Source organism: Mytilus galloprovincialis, chromosome 14, assembly GCF_965363235.1.
Source record: "Mytilus galloprovincialis chromosome 14, xbMytGall1.hap1.1, whole genome shotgun sequence".
Classification (NCBI taxonomy): domain Eukaryota; kingdom Metazoa; phylum Mollusca; class Bivalvia; order Mytilida; family Mytilidae; genus Mytilus; species Mytilus galloprovincialis.
Genome location: NC_134851.1, coordinates 53,323,960 through 53,342,140, shown reverse-complemented (window position 1 = coordinate 53,342,140; position 18,181 = coordinate 53,323,960). Strand labels below are relative to the sequence as shown.

General features: G+C 32.7%; 1 long non-coding RNA gene across 1 annotated transcript; it reads left to right on the top strand.

Moving 5' to 3' along the window:
* The first annotated feature begins 232 nt into the window (after window positions 1–232).
* LOC143058362 (uncharacterized) lies at window positions 233–14,430 on the top strand. Its single transcript, XR_012973024.1, has 4 exons — window positions 233–342; window positions 9,323–9,433; window positions 10,800–10,879; window positions 14,080–14,430. It is a non-coding gene; the product is annotated as an uncharacterized LOC143058362 (long non-coding RNA).
* The last annotated feature ends 3,751 nt before the right edge of the window (window positions 14,431–18,181 follow it).

Sequence of the window (18,181 nt, the reverse complement as noted above, 5' to 3'; positions counted from 1 at the left end):
AATCTGCCCGTTCTGTGCAACTAGAAAGTGATCCTGTATATATTAGTGGAGGATATCATTATTCAATATATAGTGTACATATCATATTCCTACATTCATGGTGGTGGGTTTTGTTCTACACGCCGTAACGGTGTGGTTGTCCTACAAAGGATGTGAAAATTTGGAAGAAGAAGAAGAAGAAGTTTACCTTATCTCCCTTTAGAACTATTTATAGATGGCGCTGTATACAACATGGATGCTGTCTGTAACATTATCAATTTATGTTTTATGTTTACATCTTCATGGCACACATTTAGTAGAGTTGTTTGATTGCCAGGGGGATGTTACATCACATTTCAAAAGGTTAGGACTGAAATGTGGACAGAGACGAGATTTTACAGCCGAAATTCTGTCGGAAGGCAATTTATAATGGGTACAACTTCAAGTCAAATCGGCACCTGTTCAAATCGGCACCTTGTTAAATCGGAACTAGTCAAATCAGCACCTATTTAAAGTCAATTCGGCATCCTATAATATTTGATAAAATAAATATAAATAATTCTAAAAATGTATAAATTCATGATCTATTATGGGGGTTGGATTTCTTCTTCTCTTCTTTTGTTACAGAAAACCATCAACGTACAGACTACAGATGTTTACTTTCCGGCGCATGCCTGGTAAATGTTTTTTAATAAATTTATGTTGATAATTTTTGTCAAAATATAAATTAACAAAATATTTCTTATTCAAAGTTGTTTTTGGTCATATATTTTCATATTTTCAATTTTTACAATTTTTCTTTGTTTTTAATTTATACAATTTTTTTATTTAGTTTTTAAATATTACATTTTTATACGACCGCAAAATTTTTCAAATTTTTCGTTGTATATTGCTATCACGTTGGCGTCGTCGTCGTCGTCGTCGTCCGAATACTTTTAGTTTTCGCACTCTAACTTTAGTAAAAGTGAATAGAAATCTATGAAATTTTAACACAAGGTTTATGACCACAAAAGGAAGGTTGGGATTGATTTTGGGAGTTTTAGTCCCAACATTTTAGGAATTAGGGGCCAAAAAGGGCCCAAATAAGCATTTTCTTGGTTTTCGCACTATAACTTTAGTTTAAGTAAATAGAAATCAATGAAATTTAAACACAATGTTTATGACCACAAAAGGAAGGTTGGTATTGATTTTGGGAGTTTAGGTCCCAACAGTTTAGGAATTAGGGTCCAAAAAGGGACCCAAATAAGCATTTTTTTTGGTTTTCGCACCATAACTTTAGTATAAGTAAATAGAAATCTATGAAATTTAAACACAAGGTTTATGACCGTAAAAGGAAGGTTGGTATTGATTTTGGGAGTTTTGGTCCCAACACTCAGTTTAGGAATAAAGGGCCCAAAGGGTCCAGATTTAAACTTTGTTTGATTTTATCAAAAATTTAATAATTGGGGTTCTTTGATATGCCGAATCTAACTGTGTATGTAGATTCTTAATTTTTGGTCCCGTTTTCAAATTGGTCTACATTAAGGTCCAAAGGGTCCAAAATTAAACTTAGTTTGATTTTAACAAAAATTGAATCCTTGGGGTTCTTTGATATGCTGAATCTAAAAATGTACTTAGATTTTTTATTATTGGCCCAGTTTTCAAGTTGGTCCTAATCGGGGTCCAAAATTAAACTTTGTTTGATTTCATCAAAAATTGAATAATTGGGGTTCTTTGATATGCCAAATCTAACTGTGTATGTAGATTCTTAATTTTTGGTCCGTTTTCAAATTGGTTTACATTAACGTCCAAAGGGTCCAAAATTAAACTAAGTTTGATTTTAACATAAATTAAATTCTTGGGCTTATTTGATATGCTTTATCTAAATATGTACTTTGATTTTTGATTATGGGCCCAGTTTTCAAGTTGGTCTAAATCAGGATTCCATATCAAGTATTGTGCAATAGCAAGAAAGGAGAAGGGGCTATAAGGGGCAAAATCAATGAAAATTGGCCCCACTTCAAAATCTATTGGTATTTCTTTCAATTGATCTCTATGATATGGAGCTTATAAAACACCAAAAAGTATATAGTTATCTCTTGCGGTTTTCTTGTTAGGACGTCGTAAAAATAGTAGGCCGACTAAGCTTAAATATCAGATTTTTACGTATTTTATCCTTTTTTATGTATTGTGTACATTTTACAATAGATTACACCTTAAATAGTCAACGTGCATACATAATTACTAGTGAACCATTGTATTAATACAATGAAGAACAAAATTGATATAAAGTTTAGCTATTTAATATCAGTAAAATAGTTGCTATGGTAACAACAAGTTAACATTCGTTCTATGTACATGTATGACCAAATTATAGAAATTTTTCACCAGAGAAAATCTACAGTTATTGTTTGTATAAAAAAGAAGATGTGGTATGATTGACATTTAGATAACTGTCCACAAGGGACCAAAATAACACAGACATTAACAACTATAGGTCACCAAACAGCCTTCAACAATGAGCAAAGCCCATACTGCATAGTCAGCTGTAAAAGGCCCCGATATGCCAATGTAAAACAATTCCAACGAGAAAACTAACAGCCTTATTTATTTTTCTTTTAACTTGAATAACCAAAAATGAGTTTGTGTGTACTTTAATGTACTCGGCTGATAAAAACACATTAAGGTGGGACATATTACGCACTAGTATACATATATAATCAAAGACACAATTACCGGCTCAACCTTAATAAAACTGAAATATTGTTAGCACATTTTTTATTTTTTGTTGTTTTAAAAGGTGTCTTTACAATATCATGATAATGTGATTTAAAACGACAAATGTAAAAAATTACGAAACGATGAAAAAACAATTGGATTTGATGTGACTCGAACGTACACCATCATGCCCAATGCGCAGCGTGTAGGCGATTTGAACCACATTGACACAACTATTTGAAGTTAATAACTCATATTGATCATTTTGATTCATAAACGGTTACCGTAGGAACAAATTTTTTTTTTCATTTCTTTACTTCTTATTCAACTAAATTGTTTATATCAATGATATGGCCATTTCATCTTTGTTGATTATGTCGTGGTGTAAATTATTTTTGTTTTACCAAACAGACGTTAATAGTGCAAAATGGAAACTGAGTTTTTTCGTCTGGGGCGTGTTTTATTGGTCTCTTCTGCACATCTCCAGAATGTCTTCTGGTGAAGAGTAAAATAAAAATTAATTTTGACGTCGAATTTAGCAGATTTTTGTTATGTTGGATGACATAAATCAAGTTTTCGATGACCTTTTTTTTTTTAGAATATTAAGATACGTCCCGTAGACATGCATGACTGTAAAAGTGTGCTCTGTTCGTTACAATTTTCTTTAAAGTGCTTTCCTATGTCTCAATTTTTCTAAACAAACCAGGCTTAATCTCCCACTATTTGATTTTTACGATTTATCTTAAAGTGCACGAAAAATCGTCAATGTTTGTCAATATGACTGATCAAAAAGTACATCTCAGTCTATACATTTTTTTAAAAAGAAACCGAACTGGATTTTTTTTGTATAAAGCTAAGATATCTGGAAGTTCTAAATATCGTTTTTCTATGGTGCTCCATGAAGAACATCTTCTGGTCCTAAATATTATTTCTAATGCACAATTTTGATGGTCAAAACCTTCGGATCTACCATTTTTCTACAACCTTCATTGTATATGGATCTATATGTAAGTATATAAGGTATACCAGACGTTTCTTAATAAATAAATCAGTTGGCCCGAGAACACAGTTATTTCGTAGTGCATTTCTTTTAGACAATAAATTCAAATTTAAAAAATCGCAGCTGCTCTTTCTCAAAAAGATTTTTACAGTGTAGTGTTCTACCAGTGGGACAAATAATATCAAAATTATAGAAACTTCTACCAGCTCTAACTCAAAATATTGACAATTCTGTGTTAAGGAGGTGTAAAATTCAGTTTGACAGCTTCAGGCGTGATAAAATTTGACCTTTTTGAACTGGACCAAATCACTACTAATAACATAAAGATTCAGCACCCAATTTTTTTTAACATGTAAATACACCCCCCCCCCCCCTTCTTAATATTTCATGCATTTGATATCAAGAAATAAATTGGGAAAGTGTATCAAATAAAACATGTAAGTTATACACTGTTTACACTAGGGACTATAGACAACGAAAAAGGACCAGTTGGTTGTGTACTGATTGATACTTCATTCTGGGAGAACAAGATTTATCTCAGTACTTGTTGCAATTAGTTTTGAACACATTACCAGTAATTGCAAATACTCTTAGTTCAATACTCTATTGTCTTAATTCTAGTTTGCTGGTTTTATTTTGTGTTTGTCTGTACCGATATTTTGAGTTAATCTAATTGCAACTGATTTGTGCCGGTTGTTTTTATATTGTACTGCTACGCTACTGTTTCAGCTTCGGGGAGGGTTGAGCGCTCACAAACATGCTGTGGTGCTGTTAAACCACTGTACTAGGTTAGGGGATGGTTGGGATCCGCGGCTTACATGTTTATCCCCGCCAAATTATGTATGTAAAAAACTATATGCTTGTCCCAAGTCAGGAGCTTGTAAGTCAGTGGTTATTGTTTGTTGCTGTGTTACTTACTTGTTTTTCGTTCATTATTTTGTACATTAATTAGGCTGTTCGTTTTCTTCTAGTGATTTCGGGGCCTTTTATAGCTGAATATGTGAAATGTTGTCTCTTTGACACATTCCCCATGTCCTTTCTCAATTTTATTATGCTTATGTTGAAGAGCGTATGGTGATATATTGCTGTTAATTTCTGCGTCATTTAGTCTCTTGTGAGAAATTGTCTCATTGGCAATCATACCACATCTTCATTTTAATATCAACCCCTGCCATATTCTTTATGAACCTGTCCCAAGTCAGCAGCCTGCAGTTTAGTGGTTGTCGTTGGTTCATGTCTCAACTCATTTTAGATATTTTTTAAATTGATTTGTTATGTATAATTAAACCGTTAGTTTATTCGTTTAAATTGTTTCACACTTTTCATGGACTTCACGGCTTAACAGTATCGGATTTTGTCATTATTGAAGGCCTTACGGTTGCCTGTAATTGCTTACTTGAACTCCGGTGGATAGTTGCCATATTATCAATAATAACACATCTCTTAGTTTTTATATTATATATATCTGATGTTTAATCTCGTTTTTCCTGAATATGCAATTGCATGAAATATGTGTCACTGTGCGTTAAAAATTAGCATCAATTTAAAGTTGTGTTAAATAAGAGAAAACCATCTGATATTTAATAACTTCGGTTGGGGTGGGGACAGGAGTATTTCGTATATAAATATGGTTGCCTGCTAAGAGTTGAAAAAAAGGCATGTTTAGCGACATATTAAAATGATCAATAATACCCTCTTTCCTTCTTCATTCCTCATCTAATGATTTCAACTAACCACTAGCCAAATCATGAGTGATGAAAGTAGAGTTTAACAACAATAAATTTAAAATTCCTTCCCTAGAATATTAAATAGTTGGCCCTTAACTGTTATTGTCCGTGTAGTTCTTATATTCATCTAGCTTATCATCCTACAGAGATGTCCTACTAAGGCTGTCGTACCATAAAAACATGTATAACACAGCTCACATTCTAATATATCTACATTCATAATAACATTGAGAAAGGAAATGGGGAATGTGTCAAAGCGATAACAACCCGACCATAGAGCAGACAACAGCCGAAGGCTCATAATCTAGTATAATATAAGAGCATAAACCTTAAGCACGGGGAGGCTCTCTATTTATTATTGTCATTTCGACAAAACAACGCCATTTTTGTTTTGTGCCTCTGCTGTCTAAACCACCTATTTCAAGGGAAGAGGTAGAAGAGAGCCAGAAGATCTTCCCAATGCAAAAAAAAAAAAAAAACAAAAAAAAAAACAACAGAAATGGACCTTTTCTGGCTCACAACCAAAGAACAAAAAAAAAACACTCCCCTGCTGTGCTGTGGAATTTTTTACGTGTTAAGTTTAAATATTGAAAGTTTTTTTAATTATACCCCCGCTTTAAAAAAGGGGGGGTATACTGTTTTACCTCTGTCTGTCTGTCCGTCCGTCCATCAGTCCGTCAGTCCGTCAGTCCGTCCGTCAGTCCGTCAGTCCGTCCATCAGTCCGTCCGTCAGTCAGTCCGTCCCATGAAACTTTCGTCACATTTTTCTCAGGAACTACACATCCACCCTTTCTGTAATTTGGTATCAACATTTATATATGTCAGCCATACCGTGTGATGCGTTTTCAGATTCATCACTTGACAACTTCCTGTTTTCCGAACACTTGTCTGATTTTACACATGATAGCCAAGTTGAAAATTTTCGTCACATTTTTCTCAGGAACTACAATACAAGGATTTCTGAAATTTGGTTTCAGGATTTATATAAGTCAGCTATACCGTGTGATGCGTTTTCAGATTCATCACTCGACAACTTCCTGTTTACCGAACACTTGTATGAATTTACACATGATAGCCAAGTTGAAAATTTTCGTTACATTTTTCTCAGGAACTACAATACAAGGATTTCTGAAATTTGGTTTCAGGATTTATATAAGTCAGCTATACCGTGTGATGCGTTTTCAGATTCATCACTCGACAACTTCCTGTTTACCGAACACTTGTATGATTTTACACATGATAACCAAGTTAAAAATTTTCGTCACATTTTTCTCAGGAACTACAATACAAGGATTTCTAAAATTTGGTTTCAGGATTTATATAAGTCAGCTATACAGTGTGATGCGTTTTCAGATTCATCACTCGACAACTTCCTGTTTACCGAACACTTGTATGATTTTACACATGATAACCAAGTTAAAAATTTTCGTCACATTTTTCTCAGGAACTACAATACAAGGATTTCTGAAATTTGGTTTCAGGATTTATATAAGTCAGCTTTACCGTGTGATGCGTTTTCAGATTCATCACTAACAACTTCCTGTTTACCGAACACTTGTATGATTTTACACATGATAACCAAGTTAAAAATTTTCGTCACATTTTTCTCAGGAACTACAATACAAGGATTTCTGAAATTTGGTTTCAGGATTTATATAAGTCAGCTATACCGTGTGATGCATTTTCAGATTCATCACTCGACAACTTCCTGTTTACCGAACACTTGCATTTTTTTACACTATTAATATTATCCACTTGCGGCGGGGGTATCATCAGTGAGCAGTAGCTCACAGTTTCACTTGTTCTGTCTGTTTATATCAAGTATTTAACGAATGATACACTGATTTCTATTCCGCTATAAAAAGCTTCTTAATAACAGAAACAAGTAAAATTCTGTGTGTCAGTTCCATAATCACTTACAATAAATATAAGACGACAAGGGCTAGGCTGTACTTGAAAGGCTATGTTATGTACTTTAATATGAAGAAAAACACTTTATAATTTACTTTCTATAATGAAACTGTTTTATTATCAACCATTGACTAATAATATGTTAAACAAATACAACTGTTCCTGGTCAACCTTATTCCGATAACGGTATGTATGAAAAACGGACGAAAAATTTTGGAACTTTGATGCCGGTTTTGAGCAAGTTTTTAATTAAAATTCAGTATGAGCGCAGCTTTGCCCCACTGAAATATTTCAACATAAGATGCTTTATGTTGATATTATTGCTCTGATTAAATATTTCGTTGGGGCAAGAATGCGCTGGTACTTTTTTCGTAAAAAAAGTTAGTGAAAATGAGTAAAAAATTGTGAAAAGCCAACAAATATGCACGTGAAGTGTTGTCAAAACACGGCATTATGACGTCATAACTACAAAAAAACATTTTTTTCATAAAATGAATATGTGTAACGGAAAAAGAAAGCCATACACATACGAATAAGTAGAATTTGAAAAATTCTCGAAATTGAGGCCAATTTTGCCCCTTATAGCCCCTTCTCCTTTTCAATTGCACAGTATTGCACAATAGCAAGAAATATCTAATTGCACAATATTGTGCAATAGCAATTAATTTTCAATTGGAGTTATCTTTCTTTGTATAGAATAGTAGTTGATAATATATGTTGGAAATTTACCAGACTTGACTATGATGTCATTTTCTATTTTTATTTGCCAATAACTTTATGTAAATAACTTCATTGGAAATTTGCCAATATAAAATGTTGTTGATGAAGCTTTTTTTCCTTATCTTATCTAAAATGTTTTTAGATAATGTATGTTGGACATTTGCCAGACATGACTATGATGTCATTTTCTATTTTTATTTGCCAATAACTTTATGTAAATAACTTCATTGGAAATTTGCCAATATAAAATGTTGCTGATGAAGTTTTTTTTATTGTTTTATACAATAAACAATGTATATTCACTTTTACTACCAACCAATCTTTACCATTCAGTGATAACAAGCACTTTATTTTACATTTTAATATCTTATGATGTATTTAAAAGAGTAGTTATTGTTGCAAACTCCATTAGAAATTTGAATTGATATCAGTTTTGGAAAAAGGGAAACGGGGATGTGAAAAAAAGGGGGGGGGGGGTTAAATTTTTCTCATTTCAGATTTCATAAATAAAAAGAAAATTTCTTCAAACATTTTTTTGAGAGGATTAATATTCAACAGCATAGTGAATTGCTCAAAGGCAAAAAAAACCTTTTAAGTTCATTAGACCACATTCATTCTGTGTCAGAAACCTATGCTGTGTCAACTATTTAATTGATTTGTAAAATCTTGACATTTGTTTTGTGTAAAAAAAAACATATAATGTCAAAAATTTGATCACAATCCAAATTCAGAGCTGTATCACGCTTGAATGTTTTGTCCATACTTGCCCCAACTGTTCAGGGTTCGACCTCTGCGGTCGTATAAAGCTGCGCCCTGCGGAGCACCTGGTTTGACATAAAATGTCGTTTTATGTACAAAACACTTGGGATGGACATCGTTCAGTGTGAGGAATTTGTACAGCCTCATAAAATTTTTCAAAAGTTTGCCGTTTTGGGTTAAAAAATTACGATTTGGGGTCAAATAGCAGAATTTTGAGAATTTCACCTAGATATAATGCCGAAAATTTGAAAATTTGAATATTTTATGAGGAAAAAATGATCAAAACATGAATAAAACTGTGAACATGGTGTTAGTGAATGAAATAAATACACAAATAACTACAAACAAGTTTTTATTGACATTAATTATGAAGATCTCCCACTTGAGCAATAGTAGCCAGGGAAGCCATCGTCTCAGAGTAGCTTCTGTCTGGGCAGCAATCGGTGAAAGGGTTAAAAGAAATATTAGATTTATTAAGAAGAAATCAATAAGAATTTATAACCCATGATATTATGTCCTCATTTTTCAGTATGTTGCAAAAATAGAGAAATATGTATTATGGTGTGCATATTGGTTAGGTCTTGGTGTACTATCATCTGTAGGTCTGGGGACAGGATTACATACATTTCTATTATATCTGGTGAGTATATCTTGGTGTACTATCATCTGTAGGTCTGGGGACAGGATTACATACATTTCTATTATATCTGGTGAGTATATCTTGGTGTACTATCATCTGTAGGTCTGGGGACAGGATTACATACATTTCTATTATATCTGGTGAGTATATCTTGGTGTACTATCATCTGTAGGTCTGGGGACAGGATTACATACATTTCTATTATATCTGGTGAGTATATCTTGGTGTACTATCATCTGTAGGTCTGGGGACAGGATTACATACATTTCTATTATATCTGGTGAGCACTTTATCTAGGTGTATTAACATTAGTCTGTCATGAAACACATGATTACAAACATTTTTTGAGTATCTTGTGATTGACCAGGATTACATGCAGTTCTGTTGTGTTTTGTAAACTTGTATATTTTGTCTTATCTCTAAGTCTGTTAAAAAGATTACTTTGTGTTTTTCAGAAATTCTAGATTCAGAGTTTATTTTTACAGGAATTTAGATGCCATCCTCTACAACTCCATATACACAATATCCCATGTTAAATGTTATTATACCCCACGCAAAGAAGTTGCGGAGGGTATAATGTTTTTGACCCGTCCTTCCGTCAGTCCGTCCGTCAGTCCGTCAGTCAGTCCTGTTTCTTGTCATCGCAACTCCTCTCAAACCACACAACAGAATTTCACGAAACCTTTTCAGATAATAAGGACATACTATGTAGTTGTGCATATCGACGGGAAATTGCGATTTAATTTTTTTTCTAGGAATTACGCCCCTTTGAACTTATTTACTTTAATGTACTACTACAACAGTTTGTCATCGCAACTCCTCTCAAACCACACAACAGAATTTCACGAAACCTTTTCAGATAATAAGGACATACTATGTAGTTGTGCATATCGACGGGAAATTGCGATTCAATTTTTTTTCTAGGAGTTACGCCCCTTTGAACTTATTTACTTTAATGTACTACTGCAACAGTTTGTCATCGCAACTCCTCTGAAACTTCACAACAGAATTTCATGAAACTTTTTCAGATAATAAGGACATACTATGTAGTTGTGCATATCGACGGGAAATTACGATTCAATTTTATTTCTAGGAGTTACGCCCCTTTGAACTTATTTGCTTCAATGTACTTCTGCAACAGTTTGTCATATCAACTCCTCTGAAAACACACAACAGAATTTCATGGAATTTTGTAGATAATAAGGACATACTATGTAGATGTGTATATTGACAGGAAATTATTATTCAATATTTTTTCTTATACCATTTTTTTTTTCTTGTACTTATTTAATTTCTCCAATGACAATGTGGGGACTTGGGGTATGTGAGCGTGCTCACTAAGGTTCTTTAATTTGTATTATTTCAGGGACCACATATTGCAGCAGTAACGTTAGCAGCTTATGAATGTAAATCTACAAACTTTCCAGAACCATCATATCCAACAGAGTATGTATAAAGTTTATTATATCCCACGCAACGAAGTTGCGGAGGGTATAATGTTTTTGACCCGTCCGTCCGTCCGTCCGTCAGTCAGTCCTGTTTCTTGTCATCGCAACTCCTCTCAAACCACACAACAGAATTTCACGAAACCTTTTCAGATAATAAGGACATACTATGTAGTTGTGCATATTGACGGGAAATTGCGATTCAATTTTTATTCTAGGAGTTACGCCCCTTTGAACTTATTTACTTTAATGTACTACTGCAACAGTTTGTCATCGCAACTCCTCTCAAACCACACAACAGAATTTCACGAAACCTTTTCAGATAATAAGGACATACTATGCAGTTGTGCATATTGACGGGAAATTGCGATTAAATTTTTATTCTAGGAGTTACGCCCCTTTGAACTTATTTACTTTAATGTACTACTGCAACAGTTTGTCATCGCAACTCCTCTGAAACCGCACAACAAAATTTCATGAAACTTTGTAGATAATAAGGACATACTACGTAGATGTGCATATCGACAGTAAATTACGATTCAATTTTTTTTCTAGGAGTTACGCCCCTTTGAAATTATTTGATCAATATACTACTGCAAGCTTTTGTCATCGCAACTCCTCTCAAACCACACAACAGAATTTCATGAAACCTTTTCAGATAATAAGGACATACTATGTAGTTGTGCATATCGACGGGAAATTGTGATTCAATTTTTTTTCTAGGAGTTATGCCCCTTTGAACTTATTTACTTTAATGTACCACTGCAACAGTTTGTCATCGCAACTCCTCTCAAACCACACAACAGAATTTCACGAAACCTTTTTAGATAATAAGGACATACTATGTAGTTGTGCATATCGACAGGAAATTACGATTCATTTTTTTCCAGGAGTTACGCCCCTTTGAACTTATTTACTTTAATGTACTACTGCAACAGTTTGTCATCTCAACTCCTCTGAAACCACACAACAAAATTTCATGAAACTTTGTAGATAATAAGGACATACTACGTAGATGTGCATATCGACAGTAAATTACGATTCAATTTTTTTTCTAGGAGTTACGCCCCTTTGAAATTATTTGATCAATATACTACTGCAAGCTTTTGTCATCGCAACTCCTGTCAAACCACACAACAGAATTTCATGAAACCTTTTCAGATAATAAGGACATACTATGTAGTTGTGCATATCGACGGGAAATTGCGATTCAATTTTTTTTCTAGGAGTTATGCCCCTTTGAACTTATTTACTTTAATGTACCACTGCAACAGTTTGTCATCGCAACTCCTCTCAAACCACACAACAGAATTTCACGAAACCTTTTTAGATAATAAGGACATACTATGTAGTTGTGCATATCGACAGGAAATTACGATTCATTTTTTTTCCAGGAGTTACGCCCCTTTGAACTTATTTACTTTAATGTACTACTGCAACAGTTTGTCATCTCAACTCCTCTGAAACCACACAACAAAATTTCATGAAACTTTGTAGATAATAAGGACATACTACGTAGATGTGCATATCGACAGGAAATTACGATTCAATTTTTTTTCCAGGAGTTACGCCCCTTTGAAATTATTTGATCAATATACTACTGCAAGCTTTTGTCATATCAACTCCTCTCAAACCACACAACAGAATTTCATGAAACCTTTTCAGATAATAAGGACATACTACGTAGATGTGCATATCGGCAGGAAATTACGATTCATTTTTTTTCCCAGGAGTTACGCCCCTTTGAACTTATTTACTTTAATGTACTACTGCAACAGTTTTTCATCTCAACTCCTCTGAAACCGCACAACAGAATTTCATGAAACCTTTTCAGATAATAAGGACATACTACTTAGATGTGCATATCAACAGGAAATTACGATTCAATTTTTTTCCCAGGAGTTATGCCCCTTTGAACTTATTTGCCCAATATACTACTGCAACCTTTTGTCATCGCAACTCCTCTCAAACCACACAACAGAATTTCATGAAACCTTTTCAGATAATAAGGACATACTATGTAGATGTGTATATCGACAGGAAATTATGATTCAATTTTGTTTTTTATACAATTTTTTTTTCTCATACTTATTTTATTTCTCCAATGACAATGTGGGGACGTGGGGTATGTGAGCGCGCTCACTAAGGTTCTTTAATTTAAAAATGTTGTGTTTAAAATTTTTATACCCCACCTAGGGGCAGTACCTTTTTAGGTCTGTGCGTCGTTTATTTGTCTGTCTATCCTGCTTCAGGTTAAAGTTTATGTTCAAGGTAGTTTTTGATGAAGTTGAAGTCCAATCAACTTGAAACTTATAGCATGTTCCCTCTGATATGATCTTTTTTTATGTTAATGCCAAATTAGAGTTCTGTCCCCAATTTCACAGTCCACTGAACATAGAAAATGATAGTGTTAATAGGCTTTCCGTGTACTATTGACACATTCTTGTTTGCTAATACTTCCCATATTTCTTAATTTAGTAAGATACATGTATCAATGGATTCAGTGAATGCTTTATAAAATTTTGATTTAAAGTTTCTGAAAGACTTGCTTACTCTTAAATTTCACGGAATAGTATGATTGTGTTAATCTTCCTAAATTTTTAACCTTCCAATATAAACAGTATCTTTAAGTAGTTGGAAAGTTATTTTTCATTTGATACTTTTCTACTTCATCAAAAACAAAGTTTTGTGTTCAGTAATATTTTGAAGATTAATTTTCCTGTTTGAATTGTTTTATTTTGTGAATGATAGGAATCAATTCTGAATTTTATAATTTTCTGGATTTTTTTTAATAAATTTCTTATGTTGAAATAGCATTTTTCTTTATTTGCTTGTGTTTCTTTCCCTATTAGTTGTATGACATATAGTTTCTTAAATATTTATTATAAAAAAGAAGATGTGGTATGATTGACAATAAGACTACTCTCCTCAAGAAACCAAAATGGTACAGAAATTAACAACTATAGGTCACCGTACGGCCTTCAACAATGAGCAATGCCCATACTGCAAAGGCCCGAAATGACAATGTAAAACAATTCAAACGAGGAAAACTAACGGCCTATTTTATGTAATTTATAAAATATATTGATGAACAGATTTAATTTTTAAACTGTGTTAACAAATAATGTCATATATGAATAAATGTATATAGATCCCTTATTTCATACACTAGATTAAATTTAAGTAATCTTGTATTTTTAGAATTGTTTGTCCGGAAGGTGTTACAGATGGCAGCACAGTATCATTATGGACTATAATGAATAAAGTCAGACTTGAAGCTATTATGTGGGTATGTCATATATTCAACCTTTATGAAAATGATATTGTCTCCTAAACTATCATAGCAAATAAATAAACTCATCATATATATTTAGATAAAATTGAGAATGGATATAGGGAATGTGTTAAAGAGACAACAACCCAACCTGAGAGCAATATTCACCAAAGACCACCAATGGGTCATCAACACAAAGAGAAAAATCCCGCACCCATGGCATGCTTTAGCTGGCCTCTAAACAAAAATGTGTACTAGCTCAGTGATAATGGATGTTAAACCCGAAATATATAAATGGACTAAAATTAAAAATCAATTTTTTTTTCTCATACTTATTTTATTTCTCCAATGACAATGTGGGGACGTGGGGTATGTGAGCGCGCTCACTAAGGTTCTTTAATTTAAAAATGTTGTGTTTAAAATTTTTATACCCCACCTAGGGGCAGTACCTTTTTAGGTCTGTGCGTCGTTTATTTGTCTGTCTATCCTGCTTCAGGTTAAAGTTTATGTTCAAGGTAGTTTTTGATGAAGTTGAAGTCCAATCAACTTGAAACTTATAGCATGTTCCCTCTGATATGATCTTTTTTTATGTTAATGCCAAATTAGAGTTCTGTCCCCAATTTCACAGTCCACTGAACATAGAAAATGATAGTGTTAATAGGCTTTCCGTGTACTATTGACACATTCTTGTTTGCTAATACTTCCCATATTTCTTAATTTAGTAAGATACATGTATCAATGGATTCAGTGAATGCTTTATAAAATTTTGATTTAAAGTTTCTGAAAGACTTGCTTACTCTTAAATTTCACGGAATAGTATGATTGTGTTAATCTTCCTAAATTTTTAACCTTCCAATATAAACAGTATCTTTAAGTAGTTGGAAAGTTATTTTTCATTTGATACTTTTCTACTTCATCAAAAACAAAGTTTTGTGTTCAGTAATATTTTGAAGATTAATTTTCCTGTTTGAATTGTTTTATTTTGTGAATGATAGGAATCAATTCTGAATTTTATAATTTTCTGGATTTTTTTTAATAAATTTCTTATGTTGAAATAGCATTTTTCTTTATTTGCTTGTGTTTCTTTCCCTATTAGTTGTATGACATATAGTTTCTTAAATATTTATTATAAAAAAGAAGATGTGGTATGATTGACAATAAGACTACTCTCCTCAAGAAACCAAAATGGTACAGAAATTAACAACTATAGGTCACCGTACGGCCTTCAACAATGAGCAATGCCCATACTGCAAAGGCCCGAAATGACAATGTAAAACAATTCAAACGAGGAAAACTAACGGCCTATTTTATGTAATTTATAAAATATATTGATGAACAGATTTAATTTTTAAACTGTGTTAACAAATAATGTCATATATGAATAAATGTATATAGATCCCTTATTTCATACACTAGATTAAATTTAAGTAATCTTGTATTTTTAGAATTGTTTGTCCGGAAGGTGTTACAGATGGCAGCACAGTATCATTATGGACTATAATGAATAAAGTCAGACTTGAAGCTATTATGTGGGTATGTCATATATTCAACCTTTATGAAAATGATATTGTCTCCTAAACTATCATAGCAAATAAATAAACTCATCATATATATTTAGATAAAATTGAGAATGGATATAGGGAATGTGTTAAAGAGACAACAACCCAACCTGAGAGCAATATTCACCAAAGACCACCAATGGGTCATCAACACAAAGAGAAAAATCCCGCACCCATGGCATGCTTTAGCTGGCCTCTAAACAAAAATGTGTACTAGCTCAGTGATAATGGATGTTAAACCCGAAATATATAAATGGACTAAAATTAAAAATCAATTTTTTTTTCTCATACTTATTTTATTTCTCCAATGACAATGTGGGGACGTGGGGTATGTGAGCGCGCTCACTAAGGTTCTTTAATTTAAAAATGTTGTGTTTAAAATTTTTATACCCCACCTAGGGGCAGTACCTTTTTAGGTCTGTGCGTCGTTTATTTGTCTGTCTATCCTGCTTCAGGTTAAAGTTTATGTTCAAGGTAGTTTTTGATGAAGTTGAAGTCCAATCAACTTGAAACTTATAGCATGTTCCCTATGATATGATCTTTTTTTATGTTAATGCCAAATTAGAGTTCTGTCCCCAATTTCACAGTCCACTGAACATAGAAAATGATAGTGTTAATAGGCTTTCCGTGTACTATTGACACATTCTTGTTTGCTAATACTTCCCATATTTCTTAATTTAGTAAGATACATGTATCAATGGATTCAGTGAATGCTTTATAAAATTTTGATTTAAAGTTTCTGAAAGACTTGCTTACTCTTAAATTTCACGGAATAGTATGATTGTGTTAATCTTCCTAAATTTTTAACCTTCCAATATAAACAGTATCTTTAAGTAGTTGGAAAGTTATTTTTCATTTGATACTTTTCTACTTCATCAAAAACAAAGTTTTGTGTTCAGTAATATTTTGAAGATTAATTTTCCTGTTTGAATTGTTTTATTTTGTGAATGATAGGAATCAATTCTGAATTTTATAATTTTCTGGATTTTTTTTAATAAATTTCTTATGTTGAAATAGCATTTTTCTTTAATTTGCTTGTGTTTCTTTCCCTATTAGTTGTATGACATATAGTTTCTTAAATATTTATTATAAAAAAGAAGATGTGGTATGATTGACAATAAGACTACTCTCCTCAAGAAACCAAAATGGTACAGAAATTAACAACTATAGGTCACCGTACGGCCTTCAACAATGAGCAATGCCCATACTGCAAAGGCCCGAAATGACAATGTAAAACAATTCAAACGAGGAAAACTAACGGCCTATTTTATGTAATTTATAAAATATATTGATGAACAGATTTAATTTTTAAACTGTGTTAACAAATAATGTCATATATGAATAAATGTATATAGATCCCTTATTTCATACACTAGATTAAATTTAAGTAATCTTGTATTTTTAGAATTGTTTGTCCGGAAGGTGTTACAGATGGCAGCACAGTATCATTATGGACTATAATGAATAAAGTCAGACTTGAAGCTATTATGTGGGTATGTCATATATTCAACCTTTATGAAAATGATATTGTCTCCTAAACTATCATAGCAAATAAATAAACTCATCATATATATTTAGATAAAATTGAGAATGGATATAGGGAATGTGTTAAAGAGACAACAACCCAACCTGAGAGCAATATTCACCAAAGACCACCAATGGGTCATCAACACAAAGAGAAAAATCCCGCACCCATGGCATGCTTTAGCTGGCCTCTAAACAAAAATGTGTACTAGCTCAGTGATAATGGATGTTAAACCCGAAATATATAAATGAACTAAAATTAAAAATCAATTTTTTTTTCTCATACTTATTTTATTTCTCCAATGACAATGTGGGGACGTGGGGTATGTGAGCGCGCTCACTAAGGTTCTTTAATTTAAAAATGTTGTGTTTAAAATTTTTATACCCCACCTAGGGGCAGTACCTTTTTAGGTCTGTGCGTCGTTTATTTGTCTGTCTATCCTGCTTCAGGTTAAAGTTTATGTTCAAGGTAGTTTTTGATGAAGTTGAAGTCCAATCAACTTGAAACTTATAGCATGTTCCCTATGATATGATCTTTTTTTATGTTAATGCCAAATTAGAGTTCTGTCCCCAATTTCACAGTCCACTGAACATAGAAAATGATAGTGTTAATAGGCTTTCCGTGTACTATTGACACATTCTTGTTTGCTAATACTTCCCATATTTCTTAATTTAGTAAGATACATGTATCAATGGATTCAGTGAATGCTTTATAAAATTTTGATTTAAAGTTTCTGAAAGACTTGCTTACTCTTAAATTTCACGGAATAGTATGATTGTGTTAATCTTCCTAAATTTTTAACCTTCCAATATAAACAGTATCTTTAAGTAGTTGGAAAGTTATTTTTCATTTGATACTTTTCTACTTCATCAAAAACAAAGTTTTGTGTTCAGTAATATTTTGAAGATTAATTTTCCTGTTTGAATTGTTTTATTTTGTGAATGA